Source organism: Fukomys damarensis, unplaced genomic scaffold (genome assembly GCF_012274545.1).
Source record: "Fukomys damarensis isolate Sample0158 unplaced genomic scaffold, DMR_v1.0_HiC HiC_scaffold_11, whole genome shotgun sequence".
Taxonomy (NCBI): domain Eukaryota; kingdom Metazoa; phylum Chordata; class Mammalia; order Rodentia; family Bathyergidae; genus Fukomys; species Fukomys damarensis.
The window spans coordinates 46,583,626-46,605,453 of NW_022900923.1; the positions used below are offsets into that span (position 1 = coordinate 46,583,626).

The 21,828-nt window shown below is 47.6% G+C and overlaps 1 long non-coding RNA gene across 1 annotated transcript in view; it reads right to left on the reverse strand.

The window, feature by feature from the left end:
• Positions 1-21,828, reverse strand: part of LOC104854574 — a 564,230-nt gene that overhangs the window by 422,760 nt on the left and 119,642 nt on the right. The window contains exon 3 of the long non-coding RNA XR_778164.2: positions 16,303-16,475. This is a non-coding gene — a long non-coding RNA (uncharacterized LOC104854574). The remainder of the gene's footprint in view (positions 1-16,302; positions 16,476-21,828) is intronic.

Sequence of the window (21,828 nt, forward strand, 5' to 3'; positions counted from 1 at the left end):
CCAAATGTGAGACTTTAGAAGGACCGTTTAGCTCTAAACCATAAACAGGGGCTGGAATGAGTGTTCTAAACAGATACGCAGCTTGTTGGGGCCACAGAAGTGGCTCCCACCGCCTGTGTAAATAACTCCACATGTGACCACTGACTTGGGTGAAATACTCTTCCATCCATGCTACATCCACCCAGCACGGCCGACCCTCAGCTCCAGCATTAACCCGGCCTTGGAAGAGCTAATGGAAAAGTGTCCCGCACACCCAGCATTTCCTCCAGTTTTGCTTTGTTCTCCAGTTATACAATTGGGCACAGACTAGAAGAGTGTCATGCTCTCTCTCCCTGTGTATCTACCACCAAACATTTCATTCACAGTATGCTCCCTATCCCCACACAGTGCAACACACAGCAGGCTTGGAGCAAGCAATTAATACGTGTTGAATGTGGAGTGATGACCAACTGAGGAGGTGTAATTGTGATACAGATTGATGTGACTTAAGTAAAACTCGAGAGTTATAAGGAATGATTTACATCTTCACTTCTAAGAGATGTTAGTATAAACACTTAAGAAAGGTAAGACTATGTGGAAGTCCCAAAACTGCTGCCACCTACATACAATAACAGACGATAACAAAGGTCAACTTGGTGTTTAAATTCAAAGATGCATTCGCAAGAATCAGGAAAGACTCTACCAGGATTTAACTTTCATAATGCCAGCTTTGCCTCTCCTGTTTACCTTCCCCTGCAGGTTGAGTAGATGTCTGAGAAAGAGTAAACTCCCTCGGGATGTATGTACACCTGCTGCCAATGATACAAATTCATTTTAGATGGGACCAAGGAAGCAGATCATGAGAGCTGGGGTTTTTCCAATCAATTCAGACTAAGATACAGGTTCTTCCACTGCATGTCAGCAAGTTTTACTGAAAGATAAAAACTGGCTTCGCTACAATGAGATCCACAATGTTAAAAGTCGGTGTGAAGCTGGGTGTGGTGGCACATGCCTGTAATCCCAGCACTCGGGAGGCTGAGGCAGGAGGATCGCTGGGAGTTCGAGACCAGCCTGGGCTACATAGTGAGTTCCAGGTCAGTCTCAACTACACAGTAAGACCCTGTCTCAAAAAAACAAACAAACAAAAAAAATGTCAGTGTGAATCAAATGTAGCTCTGGCCTACATGAAGTGAGATGTGTGATCGACTACAGGAGAGACAGGTAAGAGCCATGGCACAGTCACGGAGAGCAGAGAAAGGTTGCATGTTTACTGGAAAGTGCACGCATGCTGCCTCTTGGGTACAAAAGACAGCACACAAACAGTCCAACCAGGTACCCATTCAGCTCAGGGTCACATACTGCTGAAGGGCACCCAAGTGGATAAAGCCGTAACTACAGACGACTTGATAGATGCCGGGAGACCCTGACCTATGCCAAAACCTTTGCTTTGTAATTATCACTCACTTGTTCAGCATTCAGAGCTGTTTCTTGCCCCAGAAATGCCAAAAACCACAGGACTTGCCCATCCCTAGTGTATTACTTGCACTTTTCAGCTAACTTTGCATTTGGATGAATCAAGTGCATCTTGAAGATTCTGACGCTTTATTTAATCACCAACACTAAATAACTGCACAAGTTATATAGTGACAACAATCCCCACCATCCAGGTGACCTTGGAAAACCCCCGTTCGCATCACTGTACAGAGCTGGCACAGTCTACCGTTCAGCCTGCGGTCTCCTTTTGTTTGTTAACAGAGCATTAAAATAAGCTGCGACAAGCTTGGTAATGTCTGCTTCACATCGCTCACTTCTGCCAGGGTCTTCAGCCGGTAAAACCCGACAGACAACGAGCGATCGTCCAGCCTACTTTTCTCCTCCTCGCAAGACGCAGACAGCCAGCACCTTGCTATCAGACAGTGTGTGTCCACTAAGGGAAAGCAGGCTGAGCCAAAGCGGCCAGGACACCCAAGTCCTGTGCTCTGTGGCAGCAGTAAGAAGTACTTGGTGCTGCTGCCTTCTGCGGGCCACTGTGCCAGCAGCCACCCCTGCCGTGAGAGGCGCAGCTGGTGAGTCACCAGTCAGTGAGAAGTCAGGGCAGCAACAGAAAGCAGAGGTGTAGAACGCATGAAGTGCTGCTACAGTGTAGACGCTGCCGTCCCTCCCCCCACAGGTCATGGAAAAAGTGGCCCAAACACTCTTCAGAGGCATCTGCTACTGTACGTCACACTCTACGGTTATCTGTCCCACCAAGATGCTTACACTTTGAAATCCCAGCCTTCGAGGTGGTAGCACTGGAGAACAAGGGTTGGGGTGATCACGGTAGGACAAGGAGCTCACAGAGTAAGACCGTCCCCGGTGCACAGGCCAGCGAGGTCACATGCCTTTGGCGCTGCACAGGGAGCGCACAAGTGAAGGGCAGCTCCCTCTGTGAAGAGGGGGTAGGGGGCAACCCAGGGCCTGCCAGGTCTGCAGCCAGCAGTCCCCGGCCCGCTGAAATGTGAGGAGTGGACTCCTGCTGCCTGTGAGCTGCTCGGTGTGTGGGTTCTGCTGCAGGAGCTCACGCTGAGTAAAACTCTGCCCCATAGGTATGTGTAAGTGTTTGTATTTCTAAAGCATTACTTTGTAGATGAATCTAAGCATCTGACAGTGGCAACAAGGGCTCCACAGCCATCCTCTAAAACTGAGGTTGCATGTTTTTGAAAGAAGTTCAAATATTTAATCAAAAGACTCAACCAATGGAACACCAGAAATCAACTTTTGAGATGTACACCAAATTGTAATTATGGAAAGAACAGAAAAACAATGAAATTTCAGCCTATAAAAGCAAAGGAAGAACTAAACAAAATTGTAAGAGATGAAAACCTATTTAATTTTGAAATTTTATAATTATACTTTGGAAGACCTTGACCTCTGAAAAGTCCAGTGATGAGGTTTCGTTTTTTATGGAATAAATGCATATTTTGTATTGGAATAGGACTCTACTGAGATAGTCTTCAAAGTTACAAGTAACTTATTGACGTTTTATTTTGTAAATACTTTTTAAGAAACAGAAGCAAAAGAAAATGAAAATACTTGACATAAAAATTTATACAATTACATATTGTAAATGATTTTAAGAATATTTCTCATCCTGTGGAATACGAGTTTACCAGCTACCTCACTACCTGAGATGCTTTCTCAACTAAAAATGCCACTATCGACAAAGAATAATCCATTGAACTCATCAACAGTTTAAAATGTATTAATCACAAAATGTGGCATTGAAGAATACTGCAAGCAGTTTTTATGGAAAAATGGTGAACAATGAGCCATACTCAGAAATTTCTTCTTCATATGCATGAAAGACCCATGTCATAGTATCAGAGATGGGTACAACCGAGAAGTGAAACACGTAAAAATACATATTTATGTTACTTTCAATGCTTACATAAGCAATATACACAACCAAATTTTACTTCCTATTAATATATACGTTACATTACCTTTATATTTTAGTACTTCTATTTTTAAGTAATTTTGAATGGTATCAATTTATATATCTCCCCATATAAATCCTTATTTGGTAAATTAAAAATGCATCATTTGGGAAGTTATGCAGTAGTGTAAGGTATTTAGTACTCTCATCCCACGGCGCTGGTGTCCATCTCATGAACAAAGCCTTCAGGACCAAGCAGCAGACACTTCCCACCGTGAAGCGGGGTAGCGGGCCCTCCGAGCCCCAGCCCTGGTGGCCTGCGTCTGGCTTTGCGCTCACCGCAGCCTGCTCCTAATCCCAGACTCTCACCTCACAGAAACATATGCACTGCAACTAGAAGGAGACTACAGAGTCAGTGCGCTTCATTCAAACCTGTCATCACCGTTCGGCTTCCCTTCCTGGCTCCCCACAGTACTCCACAAAGTCACCCTCATTTCTTGTTCCGAACAGTGGATTTGGAAACTAGGGAACCATAGAAATTTCATGCTCAAGGGGGCACAATAACAATGCGATTTTATGGAGACCCCAAGCCTTCGCTATGGGAGTCGGTGCCCCCTTCAAAAAGCATGCGTTCTGCAATCACACTGATTTCTACTAAAAAAATGAAAGTATTTCAAACAAAGCACTTGTAGAATAGAGATGTGCTTTGATATGTCTCTAAATGTGGTCTCTGAATCAAATATATTGGTTATAAAAGTTGAGGCCATCAGCATGGTGAACAAAAAAGAAGGCAAAAATTCTCCTTCCCTGGAGCTGGGCAGAGTGTAAGGGGCAGCAGGTGTGGGCTGCGCCTGACCAGGAGGAGATCTTGAAGGGGAGCCTGAAACACTACCAGCAAGGTGTGTTTGAAATTTCTATTAAACTCAGAAATAATGGCCTTTGAAACTTGTTTCTAAAATTTAACAGTGAGTGTAAAAGTAACGACATTAACTTCTCTAAGTTTTTAAATGATACCTTAAACAGTGACATTACATTACTAAACAGAGAGCCATTTTTGACATACTGTTTTTAGATTTTTCTCTGTATTAGAGGATATCCTGTCTGGTAGTTTTTAAGAGCACTGCCCTTCTGAACATGTGTAGGTTCTGAATCTAAGCTTGATTGCATGTTAATAAATTTCCATAAAGTAAAAATTTTCAAGAGTTACTGGAGGGTGTGAAAGTAGTTTCTTCTATTTTCTGATTAAAGTGGAGTCATTCAACTGCCTTCTCTGATGTATTATAGAACCAGAAGAGCAAGCTGTAGGCAGCAAGCTTTGAAAAAGCAATTGTTTTTTCATAGCCATAAGTTCTGCCTACAAAAAATACCTACTGGTAAGGAAAAAATAGTACTTAGAGCCTACCATGCGCCAAATGATTTACATACCTAATTCGTCTGGTTCTTACTGAAAATACTCATGTTTGAAATAAGGACATCTCACTTGAGAAGTGAGTGGCTGCCCCAAACTCTCATGTCTAGTAAATAAAGGGGTCAGAGGGCAAAACCACATGTACCAACCCAGGACACAGCCCCCATCACCCTGTCACACTGTCTGTGTTTATCTGGTGTCTGTGCGTGTCTATCCACCACTCAGATCTCACCCGGAAAGATGACGAGGCACCACGGAAAGGGGAGCCACGCATCTGATGGCTTTGTGGGACCCCAGTGACCATGTCCACTGGGCTGCAAGCTCAGGGCCAGCCTGTGTCTGTCGTGTTCACCACCGTGCACTCAGCACCTCACTTGATACTGCGGCGTAGAGAGGTCAAGGATAGTTAGAGCTACTCAATACGTCCTGTTACGTATTGAATTCATGAGCAAACTATTAGTTGATGAGGGGATTAGAGAGAAATACTAAAGCTGGTATTTTGACCTTATTGACTAGTAATCAAATTAATGTTTCTACTATTTTTTTTTCACTCAGTTCATATCTAGTTCATCCATTCACTCAATATTTATTTTGCTAAATTCAAGCCATTAAGGGTGTGACAGTGGACAAGTTCCCATCTTCATGGAGCTGACACCTGGGTGACAGAGGATGCTCACAATCAGCTCTGAGTCCTTACAGCTGCCCTGCAAGATGGGTCAGATGTTATTTGTACCTTGCTGTCTCTGTCTCCCAAATGTTGCAAAAATGTCTGACCCATATGCTCTCAATCAACAAGTACATGAACGACAGAAATAGCATAGACATCTGAACATGTATTTTTGTTGTATATTCCCTTCTGTTATCAACAAAATGTGATAATGCAGTCCAAATTCATTCACCGGTTTTCCCTAGCAGGAAAGCGCAGGCACCCAGACTGCAGCCACCACAATCGTGTGCACCCTTCCCACAGGGCTGTCAAAGAAAGATCGCTGTCGGGCATGTCAAGCACACATTGTGAAATGGACACCTGAGCCATGTTTGATATTTCTAATCTCTCAAAAAACCTCAAGATATAGCTATTGCCATCTTTGATTTGCAAATGGCAAACCTGCAGTTCAAGTTCCACCACCTGCCACGTAAGCACAAGGGCCCGAGTTTGATCCCCAGTACAAAAAAAACAAAAACTGCAGTTCAAGACAAGATTGTACCCAAGATCACCTGGCTGTTTGCTAGCAAGTGCAGGTACATTGCATACCTATCTGCTTTGCTCACTTGCATCATGGTTCAGCAAAGTTTTCCCGGATTCCTTTCTCTCCTGCCTTTAATCTATTCTCTACAGCTTCACCCAGGGTACATTTTCAAAAGCACAGGTTTGACCACTCAGCTCCCTCACAGACTCCGAAGGGGAAAGCACGGAAACCTCAGCATGGAGAGTGGGGCCAGCACTGGCCAGGCCCACACTCCCCTCAGCTGCCATCCTCCACCAAGGTCTTCCCACCGCACATCAGGCCTCTGTGGCTGCCTGGACTTGTGCTTCATCTCTGCCCTCTCCTTTGTCTCGCTCTAGCAAACCCCACTCTTCCTCATCCCCACTTCGAAGGGCTCCTCCTTTGGGAGCCTGCCCTGGCTTCTCCAGAGAGCAGTTCCCTCCGTTAGGCATGTACGACATTACTACTCCTCACACAGTCACCTGTCACACCTGTCACAGGTGTCGTTTCCTGTGTTTCTTCGCCTTTGCCCTACGTCCTCCCCTCTTTCCTCCACTACCCTGGACACCTAAAGGCAAAGCCAGTTCATATTCACCTGTGTCCCAGGCGCAGTACTGAGCCTCCACAGAATGAGCTCTGAACCCTAACCGAACACACTGCCATCTGCATCGGTTCCACCCTAGCGAGGCAGGAAGATGAGCCCAGCACAAGGACGGGGAAGGACTCCCTGCCTGAAGAGAAGTCAGGCTTCCCCACAGTGGGGGCCACAGCCAGCCCCAAGATGCTACCCAGGAGAAATGTAATTTTCAGATTGTCTTGACGCAACTTGTTAATGCAGTAATTGACTGATTGTAGAATGTAAAACTGTTGGGCTATGAATAGGCTGCTCTCAGAGATGAAACACAAGTAAGAGGTGTCTGCATAATCAGTGTGTAAATGCAAGCAGAGTACTGAGCCTTCCTTTTTATTCTTAAAGAGGTGAAATGAGAAGAGCTCTCCCCTCCAAGCAGTCTCTCACTCTCCCTCTTTTTCTCATTAATAAGCTTCAAGCAATTTGAAGGAAGGTGTGATATTGCTCACAGATAAATAATAACTAAAAAAATCATAATGTTGATGTGATTATATCTCCCTGACTCAGGGGAATTAAAGGTAGATTCTTTTTATTAGTTTACTGATCCTGGCCATCTGACTCCTCGTAACGGCTCGATACATCATGCCAACTAATCATTCTTGTCATTATCTTTAATGTCTTATTAGCGGGCTTCATTCATCTGGTTTTATCTGTTTCATTGGAGGCAGTTTTAATCTCATTTCAGTGGTGCTGATAAGCCTGTTAGCTTGCACAAATTGGTTTTGGTGATAATGTGTAGATAGCAATAATGTGTGGTTTCCGAGTGGAAAAGAATAATCTGTTCAGGTCCAAAGAGGCAGATGGAAAGGGCAAAGGAGCCGAGAAGAGGCCGGGACAGTGGACTCAGTTTCCCAAAGCAGAAATGAAGAAGGTAGAAAAGAGGACAGGTAGAGGGAAATAAAATGAGAAGCAGACTCAGATGAATCACTACAAACCCTCTCAGGAATTCTGCCTACAGGAATGCTGTGGCCCCTCGATGGACAGAGGGACTCCCGTCCCACCGCAGCCAGCGAGGAAGGCAGTGGTGTGTCAGGGGCTAGAATCATGTTTGTTGTCCCTGAAACCAGGGCACCTGGTTCTAGACCCCACTCTAACTCTGTTTCGGCTGCAAGCAGAAGTCACCCCCCAGACCTCCTCGGGATTTCCCGCCAGAGGACCGTGCAGGGCTGGCTCTCTTCTGCAACATGGGTTCTTCCTGCTTCTTAGAGTAAAGCAGACAACAAACCCACCGGGCTCAGTGCTTTGAAATTGCAATAAATGGCAATGCTAGAGGGAACACAGTTTCTCAGGTTCGAGATTTCGAGTCATCTTCCAGTGGGATGTGAGGTCAACAACCCATCCCTGTGCCCTGCAGAGCAGGGAGTGGCCATCTGATTTAGGGAAGCAGCCCCTATTGGTTTCCTGACTGGGGCCCTGATACCAAGCCAGGGGAGGAGGCTGCATCTGTAGCCACAGAGTGTCTGAAAAATCATACTCCAAATGCACTAAACTCTGATTTACTCATTGCAAATAAAAATATTAAAGGAGACAAAGAAGTATTTCAGGGGAAATGCATCTCAGAATAGGCTCCCAAATCACTTGTCTCCGAGACAAACAAGTAGCAGGCGAATACAGTCAGTTATCTGGAATGTTTGGGGTGGGAGGGTGCTAATAATATTCCAAAACCCCAAACTGCCAAAACACTTTGCAGTTCCATTTTCAGCCCCTCTGCTTTTCCAGGAACATTGGTTCGTGTTTGTCTAATTCATTCTCACAACTCCAAATGTTGATGTAAAGTCTGCTGTGAGATTCTGAGGCCTTTTTCTTTTTCGAAACCCAAAAGGCTACATTTCCCCCCAAGACTTGAGCAAAGTGTCAACTCCCCTCTATTTTAGAGTCTGAAATTCTTCTCCAGCTATTTCAGGTAATCTAAGATTGTAAATTCACTCAATCCCCCGTTATCCCATGTTCTGATGTTTCCTATTTAAAAATATATCCATCTTGCCATGGTTCTGTCAGAGTTGGGGATGAAGTTCAGTGCCTGGCTTCCAACAGAGCCTCTGGGGAGAACTGGAATCCAAGCCCACAACATGAAATCTGTTACACTGTAACAGACTGAGAGACCTGGACCCTCCCAGATAATAAGCTAGGTTTGCATTGCTTTGCAATCCAGTGCTGGTCCTTCAAACAGAGACGATAACAGAGGTCTCCGTAATTCCCCAACCCAATGGGGATACCCTGGATGTCACGTGGCCTGACCAAGAATGGCTTTTCTGAGTTGGATTTGGACCTGGTGCCATCACTGAGGTACCTGTTCTAGAAATCCGGTGGAGGCCAAACATGTGTCTGCATGTCTCTGTCCCCACTAAGCCAGTCTGTGCTGCATGCATTTGGACTCAGTGCCTTGTGGCTGGAGGTGAGCACAAGGCCTTTCGGAGTCCGTCCTCCACCTCTCCCCGTTTCCACTGCGACCCCCAGTTCCTGAAGGCCGGGCATGTGTTACGGATTATATCTGGCTGCCCCAGTCCTCATGGGATCACAGGCTGGAGCTTTGGAAGGTGATGGATCATGGGCACCATGGCTGCCTTGCTGTTGGAAGGTGGAGCTGGTTGGAGGGATGGACCCTGTGGCGCAACCCCCAAGGTTTTATCATCTCCTCTCTCAGGTCCTCCATGACTGTTTCCCAGACACTACTATGTGAGCAGCTCTTCTTGCGCTGTTCTCCTCCACCAGGCCACTGTGGACTGAAACTGTGCACCAAAATAGACCCCTCCTTCCTCACACTGTGGTGCTGGGTACTGTGCCTCATCAGTAAAGCAAGTGACTAAGACAGTGGGGAGCTGTGACTTATTCTCGAGCTCTACAAACGACCAGAGACTATCTCTCCATGCCCGCCTCCTCCGAGAACCGCATGAGAATCAGGGCCAACAGCTCCCAGGCATAGCCCAGCCTGCTTCAGGTGGCAGAGGGACCCCCCACATGGCCAAGCGGAAGGGCCCTGGCTCCCCTCTGCCCCTCCACGCACTTGTGGGGATAAGCAGAAACCCAGCTGGATAAGAACGCCCATCTGTGGGAAGTGTGGACAGCAGAGGAATCAGATCTGCTAAGAACTTGATCCAAGTCAGCACGGGCTGTCGGAAGACAGGAGCCAGGGAAAGCGGGCACATGCCAAACGGTCCATCTGCCGAAGCCTGGGATCCAAACGGTGCAGACCGGATGTCAGGTAAGATGCAGCTGCCAACTGTGGTTTCTGTCGAACTTCTTCAAAACTTTTGCTGTGCAGCTGACACTTACTTGAAGTTTTCTTCCTCCTACTCAGTGAGACAGCATCAGGGTTTTCTGACCCGTGTGCGGTGGAAGCACAAAAATAAACACACACTGCACTGCCCTGACCTCATTAGCTTAGTCTACATCTGACCCCACATGGTCACAAGCGTCTCGCGCTCCAGGTGTTTCCTGCACATAGCTGCAGATGCCACACATGCGCTAGGCCTGGAGAAGTCCTGGAGGTGGCCGGGTGCTGGCAATACCCCTCTTTGATTACAGTCAGGACAGCTTCAATACAGACAGCCCCCAACCGTGGATAACTACAGAGACCCATACCTACCTGGCCCAGGGTTGGGAATACTTTGGGGACGTTTCTCCCCCTTTCCCTTTGACCATGCCTCTTGAGTCACATTTAATATTTGGGGAGACACCATAACCCTGTTATAACTGAGAACAAGCCACAGCCCTATCCGCAGAGGCAGACTCTCCGATTGTGTAGGGAACTGTAACCTGGACAGTTTCTTCCAATCAAACTGTTGAGGGACCGATTCCCAGCCCTCAGTAAGAACTTGGAAAGTTCCCTATCCCTCTTTCCCTATTCCTGATTCCTGGTGTTTCCCGTACACACTACCTGGTCTGGAGCCCTCGTGGAGTCTTCAGGATCTCCACGGAAGTCCCTGCTTGCTTCCTTCCCCACAGCTCTTCTGACCCTATTCTTCCATTGCCCCAGGAGAAAGTCTCAGTTCTTTCCTAGCAACTCCATCCATCCTTGCTTCTCTTTCCTGCCCCTGATCACTCTCTGCCTGAATGCCACATCACAGAAGTCTAAGATTCTGGCCTCAGAGGCATCTGGCAGTTCATCTCGGTGCAGAATTCTCCCTACAGAATGAGGAAGGCAGTACCTGGCAGGTGTGCTTCCTGTGTGCCTGAGGGACTGGGGACAGGGAAGGGATCTGTGATGCTTGCATGAATGTTTTTTTGTCTCCAATATGCAATGGTCAAAGTTGAAGTTAAGAGGACTTTTAATCATGTAGCTCTGACTGGGTTTTAAATCAACTGGGAAGTAGGAACTGGAGGTTTAGGGAAACCCAAACACAAATGTATTTTTGTGAAACTAGATCGTAGAGCCTTAGACCTGTGGACCATTAGGCTTCCTGCAGCTTTCTGTGTCTTTTAGTCCCTGGGGCCCAGATGAGGAAGATCAGTCTACAGAGTCAGCTTGGAGGAGCCTGGACACCGCCCAGTTTACTGACCCCCCAGGGGCAGACAGTACAACCTTCTGACAAAGGAGCAGGGCAAGCGCAGGGTGCACCACGGTACCCAGAAGCCCTGGAAGGGGTGAGGCCCAGTCACTCCCTGCCCAGCCCATCAGCCAGTCAGGCGAGCAACTTACTCTCAGGACCCAGTGCAGGACAGAAGGGTCCTCACTCCCTCTCACTCTTCAAGAGCTTTTAGAGAGCCCAGGGCCTGCTGAGCCAGGCCAGAAATATGGAAACAGGGAGGAAATCATCTGCTGTAATTAATAAGCCACTGCCTGTGCCCTGAAAGTCTCCTCTGGACATCTATCTTTGTGAAGATTGCATTGTGCGATTTTCTTGTGTGTCTTTTCACACAAAAACTGTAGAAAGTGAAAGACTAGGAAAGAATCAGAAAAAAGGGGTGCTAACTGGGGCTCCGTCACCAACAGCCCAATCTCCACAATGGGCTTTGCCTCAGGACCTTGTTCCTCACGTAGCAGCCCCCAACCCCAAGAGCCAGCGAGGTTCAGGGCCTGAGCTTTCATCAAGAAGGGAAAGAAGACACCCCCCTCCACAGAAGCCTTACTTTAAAAACAAAATAAGCCACCATCTGGGTGTCCACAGCAGTCAAGAGGTTGACAGGGTAGAGGAGCAGGAAGATCCCCAAATACACAGCAACCTGAGAGACCCAAGCTGCTACTCAGCCTTTCCATTTCTGCCCTGATAAAAAATGGAGATTGTTAATAGTACAAGCCTCCCAATGCCTGAGGAAATAAATGAGTTGCTGTGTGTAAGAGGCTTAGAGTAGTGTCTGGTACACAGTCAGGGATGTGCAGTGCTGGTCTGCCAGCATTATTATGGTTTAGTAAATTAAGCACAGAAGTAAATAGAATATTATAATGCCATCACAATCACTTTATGAACATTTCTAACAACATGGAAATGCTCACTCTTAATTGTTAAATTTAAAAGTGAGAATTAAAATGTTTACATGCCATCTCGAACCATGTTTCAAAATTATAGCAAATACATAGAATTATAACAAAAGCCTAATTGGTTATCTTTGGTAGCTGGATTATGAAAGATCTTAATTATTCCTTAAGCTTCCATGCATGAATTTTCTGTTAATAGGCTGCATCCATTTTAAAATTTTAAAATGTTTAGTTTAATGTTTTAAATACTTCTGGTGTCTAGAGTAGGTGTTCTAGGCAAAGTACCTCCAAGAAAAGTCTGCCTTTCCAACCTGAATGTAACTCATATACAGACAGTAAATTCTACTTCTGATGGAAGAAAAGCATTCCTCCGTCAGCTGTAAATTACTCTATTCCTCCCCACCCCTCAAGTGCTATGAACTCTGGCCTGCTGCTGGTGTCTCTCCAGGCGCTGCATTCCTCACAGGCGGCTGCCAGCTTCCACTCTTCCTGGGAGGAGCCACGTCCTGGGAGAGTGGAGCAGGAAGCCTGTGAGGGGCACCTGTTTACCCAGGTATTTAGTATTTGATGAGAGACTGCGCTGAAGGCCAAGAGTGATGGCCCAGCCCACTATGCCCCCTCAGGGGAGAACGTGATTTGGAATAACAAACCCTGAGTGACTCTAGACACAGGTTAGGCCTCAGCTTCCAGACCTGGGACTTTCTGGAACTTTCTTGGAACAGGAGCTCCCACTTTGCCAGTTTCAGGGGGTGGGATTTTCCCCATGTTTATGAGCTTAGAGTTCTGTAAGCCAGGAGAGCCTGTCTGCTGGCACCACCCAGCTTCGGTATCACCCACAAGAAGAGAGAACCCTGACAGACGTCGTCTGTACAGGCATGGATCCGCGGTGCTGATACCACCAGGAACTCGCTCCCACCACGACGCACTCGGCCCAGGTCACTCACACAACTTCCACCTCGCCCTTCCTCTCCGGCTGCCCATTTCTTGCCCATTTTTTGGCCTTTGCGCTCACCAGGGTCACAGAACATTATGACTGGAAGAGATGAGCCCTCCTCAGTTAGTCCCACCCACCACACAGCTGGTGAGAAATGGGGAACAGCAGCAGACAGGCAGCGTTCACTGTAACCAGCCACTGTTCTCACATCCTAAACATAGAGACGCGTGCAATCTGCACTACGCCCCTGCAGACAGATGCTCTGTCATCATCCCCATTTCATGGATGAGGAAACTGTGGCTTGGAGAGGTTGAGTAACTTTCCCAAGCTCAGAGAGAGCCAGAATTCACGTCAACTCACATGAGGCCAAGGCCTCAGTCGCTTCACTCACCATGCAGTATTTTCCCTAAAATACCAGCTACTGCCCAGAACTCAAAAACTTACAGCAGCAGCCAACACTCTAGAACCTTCTTCCTGAGTCCAAGCCAGATACAATCTCAACAAAACAGCCACAGAAGTGAAAGAGAGTCTGTTTGACTTTAACTCAGAAACGTTTTCTGACCCTTGTCCTGGGTGCCAGGCATGGTAGGAAACTGGAAATGAATTAAACCCATGCAACTTAAATAACGGGAAAGATGGAGAAATGAATTAGGTGTTCCAATATTAACACAGGTAGGAAAGGCCTTTTATCTTTGACTTTAAAGGCCTGGGCACAATACAAACATCAGACTGCAATGAGACCTTGACACCAGTTCCCCACCAACACCAGCCCTCCAGCTGAAGACCACCAGCTGAGGGGGAAGGGGAGGGGAGGGGAGAGATGCACAGTGGCTACTGATCCATCCAAGCCACAAGGGTGCCAGGAGGGGGCTCTGGGAAACAGCATCTGGGGCTCAGACGGGTCCTGTCCTTTTCCACTATCACAAAACCAGTACGTTGCCAATGTAGAACTCAGAACCCTGCCAGGCCTAAAGTCAGTGCTCCCTGCCTGTGCCGCAGGCCTGTAATTGGTGCACCTGCATCACACGTGAATCAGAGGCCCTGAGTCAGCGGGAGCCCACTGGCCTCAGGTGAGCCCTCCTGCATTTCCCAGCTTTGTCTTCCCCACAACTTGCTTGGGGGACGGGGGGGTAGCAGAAGCTGAGACCCTTTCCTAGAATCCCCAGACTACACATTCCTGCCTGTATGGGCAGTGTGCTCTTCCCAGAGGATCTACACAGACAACAAAGAAGCCAGAGGTGGTGAAGGCAAGGTGGAAGTGGAAAAAGCAGTTTCCAGTGTGCTAATTTGTTGTTCTACAAGTGCCCCTGAGAGTTATTTTCTGATTTCTTTCTAACAACAACCCTTTAAGATGTGAGTCATCCCCTTATTGCAGTGAGAAAACCTACATGTCCGTTAAGCGACTGGTCCCTGGCAGAACTGGTGGGCTCCAACACGGTGAAAGAGAAAGCTAAAGGAACCCAGAGTGTTCAGCTTTGAGAAGATAACAGCAGAGACCGGTTCCTCTAGACTTTATGTTGGCCTAAAATTGTTCTTGAAGAAGAGAAGCCATCAGGTCAGGATTGTATAGAGGCTGTGGGCTTGGGCACAGGAGGAGGGATGATGCCAGGTCTCTTAGAGGGCTGTTTTGCCTAAAAGGAAGTGGTAGAAATCCTTTCCCGGGTGAAAACCCAAACCAACCAAAGAACTCGGCGCAGTAATGCCACACAAAGATGCTTGACAAGGCCAGACCGGTGCAGAGCACAAGCGACCTGACTTCCTGCATGCAGCCGCCACGGCCTTGCGTTTGCTCTGTGCAGCGATGGCGACGGTGACCAGTGTGCTATCTGGGCAAAGCAGTGAACGAAACGATGTGTGTAAAGTGCCTGACGAACACCAAAGCGCTCTCAGGCGTGGGAATTGCCACTCCTCCACCTCTCTGGAACTTTGTACACGTGTAACCCAATCCGGAGATGGGGAACAGACGAAGGACTTGGCGTCACTTCTCTCTCCCACCAAGAGGATTACACAAAGCTCAGGAGTGGAGTCATTAGCATTATAGTTCTCAGAAAACCCTTGGCCTAAATGAAGATTTCTAGTTCCTCACCTTCACCAGAAAAGGGTCTCAGTGGCATAGCTCCCTCTCTGACGGAGTCTGAGCACTGTACAAGAGGCCAAGGTCAGCCTTCTGCCAGGAAGGAAGACAGAATGAGAAGCAAAAGGCCAGAATTCATGATTTGAGGCTAGAAAGAAGAAATTAGTCTTTTGTCTCATTTAATGAATGGCATAAGATTCTCCTTTTCAGGGGCCAACTTAAAAAACATAAGGGTTATGACTGTAATTTCAACAGAATTACTAATTAGGGACAAAAGACCTGATGCGTCTTCCCTCCCCTTCCTATGACTTATACAGTACATCCTAAATTCAACTTTTCTTCCATATTATAAGTAGCTATCGCCTTTTATTAAATGAGACAGAGGTCAGGCTGTAATGACCGCAACACACATGTCAGATCCAGACCTAGCTTGCATGGTAGTCAGCTTCCTATAATTGTCCCAAGTACCTGAAATCATCACCTTATAAAGAGCAAGGGTTTATGTGAGGCCATGGCACTGGGAGGAATCATTGCTGTTAGGCTCTGGTGGAAGCAGGCAGCACATCTCATCTCGGTAGGGATGTGGGGCAGAGCAAAGCTGCTTGCCCAGTAGCCAGCACACAAAAGAGAAGCTGAGGAAAGGGCTGGAGTCCCACAGTCCCCTTCAAGGACAGTCCCCCATGACCTATGACCTCCCACTAGGCCCCACCTCTTAAAGGTCCCACTTCCTCACAGGAGCACCAGCGAGGGACTAAGTCTTTAACATTTAGGCCCACGGGGGACATTTAAGGCCCAAACTATAGCCACTGGTGAGGAAAGACTGGCTCAAAAATTTGAGGAAACATAAGAGATACATGAGAATATGGAAACAGAAATTCATGCAGATATAGTTAGCACAATGAATTAAATTACAAAGCAGCCTGCAATCTTATCTGTAATTTGCTTCAATCATGAGAAACTCTAGCTACTTCATAACTAAACCCTCATGCTCTCAATCCTTGCATTGAAAGGCTTTCTCTTTTTTAATAGGATAATAACACGTCAGCTTTTATGAAAGATTTTAAGTATGCTTTAGGTATGATTTTGGGTACAATTTTGATAAACTTTCCCTTACAAGTCACCCAAAATCCTCTATACAACTAATTAAATCATAGAACCATCTACAGTTCCTAAGGAAACTGTGGATTAAAGACTAACAGCAACATCCTGGCACGAGAGAGATGTGGGTGAGAGTTACCTTGGACCACACAGAAGCCCTTCCGGAGTGTTTTCTCCAGAGCCTGCAGAGTCAGAAGAGGCCCACGAAGCCAGCCGTCCTCCTGCACTGCTACAGTCATCCCCAGGGGCCACTCTGCTAAGCGCCATGCTCAGTGCGTGGTGGCAGATGTCTGCTTTCTCTCAGAGAGCTTCCTGTTGAGATAAGACAAGAGACAGGACACTGTTTCATGTCACAAATGTAACCCACGTGGACTTGCGTGGCCACTGACCATGATAGACCAACTCAACTGGACTGATAAATGCTTAATAAGTAAAGGCCACTTCCAGCTGTGTCCATGGGGTGCTTCTGGAGATGACTGGCAGGCAGGCCAGCAAACTGAGGGAGAGACACCCACCCCAATTGGGGTGGTATCATCCACTAGGCTTGCAGGCCAGATGGAACAAAACAGGAAGGAGGAAGTCAGCTTCCCTGAAAAGCCTCCGTTCTGTTTGAGTGATGTATCTTCTGTTACTGCCATTTGTTGTGGACATTAGACTCCAGTTTCTTCAGCCTTCCAAGGTGATTCGTACCAAGACTCTCAGGGGAGCACGCAGGCCTCCAGTCTTAGACCCACACTCCATCTTCGATCCTGATTGTTCTGTGGCTTCAGCTTCTCGGACTGAGTGGCTGCTGGACCGTTTGGCCTCCTACCATGCAGATCTCTTCCTCTAGAGAATCCTACCCAATACCCCTTCAACTCATGCCAGATATGCATGCTAGATATTAAAAATTACAAAAATTCAGAGGAGAAAATCACCCCAAAATAGGTGAGATTAAGGAAGTTTTTTAAAGGCCCAGTGAAAATTTGCTGAGCCTCTGATATCTCCTCAGTATTTTATAAGTAGATTGTTTGAAGAATGTTATTATAAAGCCAGTTAACATCTTAGCATTCCAAGGAATGTTCCATTTGTCTCTTGGACATCTGACCCATTTTAACACAAGAAATTTCAGTGCCTGCAAAAGCATATTGCTCATTATAATGCTGGATTTTAAACTTGAATTTAACTGTCAAAATATAATATTGCCACCCTTTACATTGGGGAATTACTTCTACTTTTAAAAGAATGTTTCGATTTGGGGCTATTTCATCTTCATAGGGTTTATTGGTGGGGATAACTTTCAAACAGAGCCTGTTGACCTTCATTTACACATGCAGTAACTGAGGTCCAGAAAAGTCCTTCCAGATCACACAGAAGTCCCAAGTGGAGGAAGGCATGGGATCTCTCCAGCCCTACCAGACAGAGAGACAAATGAGTCCCTGGGGTTCTCGGGTGTTAGGCCAGGAGACTGTGACAGGTGATTTCTTCTCACGTATCCAAGGATCCTTGGAGGGAAAGCATTATAAAAGTGCACTGTAGCAAGATGACTAGCACAAGGGCAGTCCCTGGAAGCTGACATCTGTCAAAAGCTCTTGAGCCCCCCCCTAACCAGCAGGGGGCACTGTAAAGCCAGCTATTCCCATGGTGCAGCAGCCCTTGCTGAGAAAAGGGAACCAAGAAGAATGAGGATCGGGCTATGCACGGGGAATCAGCCTGACTTACCTCGACCTACGATAAACGGAACCGAGCTTGCTCTCCAACTAGGACTGCTCCTCCTAGTAGGGAATGATTTCCAGGAAGCTGAGGCAAATGACAGAAACAGTGTTGGCTCAGTTCCTCAGTGAGTCCATTTGTGTGTCCCAGAGCCTGGGGCACAAGGGTCGCTGGACTCTCCTCGCGGTGAGGAGCTCTGCAGCAGTCTGCAGGCATGTTCTGGTCACAGGAGGAGGGGCAGGCTCCCAAGGGTGTTTAAGCAAAGCCCTGCTTTTTACATTTGTAGTCTAAGTCAAGCAAGTCACTAAAATGAGACCAAGAGAGAACCCAGCAGTCAAGGCTTGGACTGAAATTGACCTCTGACCATATTTCTCCACACAAGGACCTGCTCTATCATGCGCAGGGCCCTGTACAAACAGAAATGCAAAGCCAACTTCGTTTTTGAAATTTATTAAGGATTAAAAATAGTAGTAGCAAAGCAGTAAGGACCAGGACCTTCTAAGCACCAGGCAGAGTGCATCTGGACAGATCTTTTGCCGTGCAGCCCAAGCAGTGACCAGAGTGGAAAGCCGCAGGCCTGGAGTTACAGACACATCGGGATTAAGTCCCTGGGGTCGAAAACACGGTCGTGTGGCTACAACAGTCTCACACTGGACCGCGAGCCTGTTCGCCACATGTGCATGCAGACACACACAAACACACACACACACACACACACACACACACACACACGCACTGCCTGGGGGAACTCACAGATCAAGACTGATAGAAATTACACAGCAAGGCCCTGGGGGCGATTGTAATCCTTTTTCTAATCTCAGGAAGATTCGAAATAGCATCCCGTGACACAGCGCATGAGAGAACATCACCCCTATTGCAGCTGTCACTTGTATCTGCAATCGGGTGAATTATAGAGATTAGCCACGTCCACGAATTACTGCACTTCTTGCGTGGTTCTGCGCATGGCCCTTCTTAAAGTGGAATTGCTCAGCTTTCTTTCAGCCTCTGGAGGAGGCTTCGGAAGCTCGGTGCTGCCCCCCAGCGTTCAGTAGGCAGCAGCCCAGGAGAGCTGTGCAGGCCCGCAGCGCTGCACCGCTCTATCGCTCAGCTGCTGGGAGCCGCCCAGAGCAGCAGAGAAGGCCACGTTGCCTACCTGGGCTTTGGACAGCTTGCTGCAGAGGCCTCTCCTAAGTGATATTTAAATGCGTCCTCCGCGAGCACTCGATAAACTCGCGTGTAAGAGCTCAGTCGCTTTTTAGTTGAACATGTTAAGTTTTATACACATTTACTGATTTTGATTTTGAGTTTTCTTCTTGAGTTATGAATCCAGTGCTGGGGGAGCACAGGCTAGAAGACCCTTTAGCATTTGAAAGCTCCCAGACCTTGAGCTAGGAGCCAGGAGAAGGTAGGCACGGAAGCAGAGGAGAGCCATGGAAAAGAAGACCCAGGAGAGCTGGACCCGGCCACCCCTGCCAGTCCACACCGTGAGCAGCAGTCCTTCGGTTATTTCCACACGAGGTGGCAACTCTGATTTGCTTAATTTACCCAGAGATGGGTGTCACGGGCATCTGCCAGGATTTCCTGGGACCACTACACCTCAGTACCAACACTGCAGTTTAAAATTCCAAAAAAAGCCAAAACCAAATAAACAACAATAATAAAAACCCTGGCCAGGTGTACAGTCTGGTCCAAAGCCCAGAAAAGGCTCTGCCTTCCCACAGTTACAGCCCAGACAGAGTCCTTCATGCCTTGCGTCCCTCCTGGGGGGACAGAGGAGGGAGGGGTAGGGGTCTTAATTACTGAGAAAATGAGTGCTGAAGCCCCTCCCACCGCTGCTGGATGAAAATGCAGCAGGGAAATAGTAGCTCCCACGCCTCCCACCTAGACTGTGCCCCACTGACAGGTCACCTCCCTCCACGGAGAGGGCGCACAGGAGTGAAACCAGGGAATGCAGAAATAATCAGCTCTGGAGAAGTGAGGGTGGACTGGACCCAGAAAAAAAATGAGGAATTCACACTAGAAGAAGCCACAGGGGGCTCTGACTCTGCTCTTGGGCGGACCTGACGGAGATCTGTTTGGGCCACCTCACTGGACTGATTTTGCAATCCTGTACCTCCACGGATTTAAGATTTCTGTACCTTTAAAAGGCAGAGAGTTGTATTTTGCCAATGTCTCTTTATCCCTCTTCTGTTATGTGTGCTTCAAGCTCTTCACATTTAACCCCATGGCCAAAACTCTCTTCCATTATGACTTTTTGTAACATTTTACTATAAACCTGTGTGATCCAGTCTGTAAAGAAGGACGTGGGGCTCTCACAATCCAGAGTTGGGCACACCTTGGTGAACAGATTCCCGCTCTCTCCAGAGCTGGTCCTCTTCACCGGGACCTTTCAGGCTCAGTCTCAACACTCGTCTGCGTCAAAGGGGCTGTAACTATCCTCCGAGTGGTAAAGAAGGACATCCTCCTCTACGAGACTCCTCCTTCTCTGTCCCTTTAGGGTTTGAACTGGCAGGGTACTGTCTGGGGTAGACCTAGCCTCCTCTCCGCCACAGGATGCAGTTGGAGCCCCACACAGCAGGAGGAGGGGGTCACGGGGATCCCAGACCCTCTACGGAGAAATGGTGCGAACCAAAGCCACCCCATTCCGTTCCTCCAGATGCTCCCAAGGACTCTGCACTTGTACATGGAAGTTAGTCTAAGAACAACAGGAACAACTGAAGAAGTAGAAAAGCACTTGTACCAGAACACAACCCTGTCCTGAGACCCTAGGTCTGCTCTTGGTAGAGGCTGGCCAGTGATGTTTGTTTGTTGGCTGGTTGGTTGGTACTGTGGATTGGACCCAGGGTCTCTGCACTGAGCTTCATTTCCAAGCACAACTGCTCTCTTTATTTTAAAGTTTTGAGACAGGGTCTCCTCTTTTCGTCACCAAGTTGCCCAGTCTAAGCTCAAACTTGCAATCCTCCTGCCTCAGCCTCCCAGAGTGCTGGGATTACAAGGCGAATGCCACCATTCCTGAACTGATGGCATTCCTAAAATGTCTGAAAGTAAGATCCCTACCGAGACCTGTGTGTGTTTCCAACACACCAACTGTTAAACCTCTGCTTCAGCACCGTGATGCTTGTGGGCTTCCACATGAGTGGGCATAAGTGCAAATGCTGTCAGCTCAGCCAGGCTTCTAAAACCCAAAAGGAAAGAAGACCCACTTGCTTTCAACTCTGCACCGTGTGCAGGAGAGGGAAATCAGCCCTCAGTTTCTGCACCACACAAAAGGTGTGCTTCTGGGGTGGACAGGCACAGGCCTGTGGGAGGGCAGGCTGCTGGGTGTGGAGCTTGCTGCAGATGTAGGGATGAACAACGGGTTCTGGAGTTAAACACTAAAAATACTCATAGAGCCACACTTAAGCAGCGCTTCTTGTGGAGGATGCCTCAGTCCACTGGAGACTGTGCGCTTTCTCCATGTCTGACGGCCCAAGAAGAAGCGTCCCTAAACCGGCAGCTCCTGCCACTCCTCCACCCAGCACAGCCAAATTCCAGGCAGTGGCTTTATGGGTCTGGGAAATGTGCTATATTCGTTTGCTGTTGCTTGTGTAACAGTCGTCACAAATTTAGCAGCTTCAAACAGCACAGATTTACAGGTCTGAGGTCAGAAGTCTCACAGGCTAAAAGCCAGGTGTCAGCAGGGCTGCCTCTTTTAAAGGCTCTAGCAGAGAATTTGTTTCCTTGCTTTGCCAGCTTCTGGAAGCTCCCTGCATTCCTAGGCTGGTGCCTCTTCCTCCATCTTCAAAATCAGGAGCACCATCTTCAAATCCCAAAGGCTGGCCATCCTAGCTCCCACGCATGAGGATGGCGGTGACCATACTGGCCACTCAGTGATGTACAGTGACCGCCCACGGCGGGGTCTGAACCTGTGCCCTTCTGCAAGCTTCAGGGGTTTCACAGACAAGCCTCTTTTTTTTTTTTTTTTGTACCGGGG